General features: G+C 37.6%; 1 protein-coding gene across 4 annotated transcripts in view; it reads right to left on the bottom strand.

Moving 5' to 3' along the window:
* LOC107746475 (TNF receptor-associated factor 2-like) overlaps positions 1-948 on the bottom strand; it is a 55,397-nt gene that overhangs the window by 24,469 nt on the left and 29,980 nt on the right. The window lies entirely within an intron of this gene.

A 948-nucleotide genomic window follows, 5' to 3' on the forward strand; every position in this document is an offset into this window, starting at 1 on the left:
CACGGAAAGCAAATAACGCGTTCTAATAAAATAACGCGAGCCACTAAAGGGACATGGTTAGCTGCTTGCTAGCAGTAGCCTGTTACATTACAGTACATAAGATTTCACTTACCACATAAACAGAGAAAAGAGAGATGACTGCGAATAGGATGATAGCGAATGATTTACAGATCCTGAGCACCAGTGACAAGCATCTGATCTTGTAAAATGTGTGGTAAGTACTGCCGCTGTAGTTTACACAGAGCACGTGCGATGTAAACAGTTGGGAAAGAAATCGGATATGTCAATACATTGGACCCATTATTGGATTATTGGATTTTATGTATTAAAGTAACAGCAGTCAATTTTTCCTGCTGCTGTCTATCTATGCAAACTACAGCTCTCGGCTGGATAAAGCAAGCCAGTGTTGTGCTAGTAAATTTTTGATGGATGATGATTGTAATCAAGGTAAAGACAATTACAGAGAACATACAGGAGTCTTACATTAGGTGCGTGTATCCATTATTATTAATGCGGAAACATGTTCGCTCTCGATCACTATAACATCATATTTCTGCTTGAACACAGTTCATATTCATGTAGTTGTCTTCCACTAAATATTTTTAAAATAAATAAATTCAACAAAGATAACCAGTTTAGCTTCTTTTTTTGTTGGCTCAAATGTATGGCCTTTGTAAGGTGTTTTGGGTTTTGTCATGTTCATATTTTCATATCTTTTATTTTGTATTGTTTCATGCTGTTAGTGTCATGCTTCCCTTGCCCTCTTGTCTTCATGCTATTGGTTCCTCTGTTCATTGTCATGTTCTGATTGGTTGCCTAGGTCATGTGTCTTGTTTCCCATTGGTTTGTTCGTCATGTGACCCTCTTTGTTTGCTATAAGTAGCCATGTCGTTGCCTTTGTTCCTTGTCATGTATTGAATGTATTTATTCTGCTGTCGGTGAGTGTTT

Source organism: Sinocyclocheilus rhinocerous, unplaced genomic scaffold (genome assembly GCF_001515625.1).
Source record: "Sinocyclocheilus rhinocerous isolate Xijiao unplaced genomic scaffold, SAMN03320098_v1.1 scaffold739, whole genome shotgun sequence".
NCBI lineage: Eukaryota > Metazoa > Chordata > Actinopteri > Cypriniformes > Cyprinidae > Sinocyclocheilus > Sinocyclocheilus rhinocerous.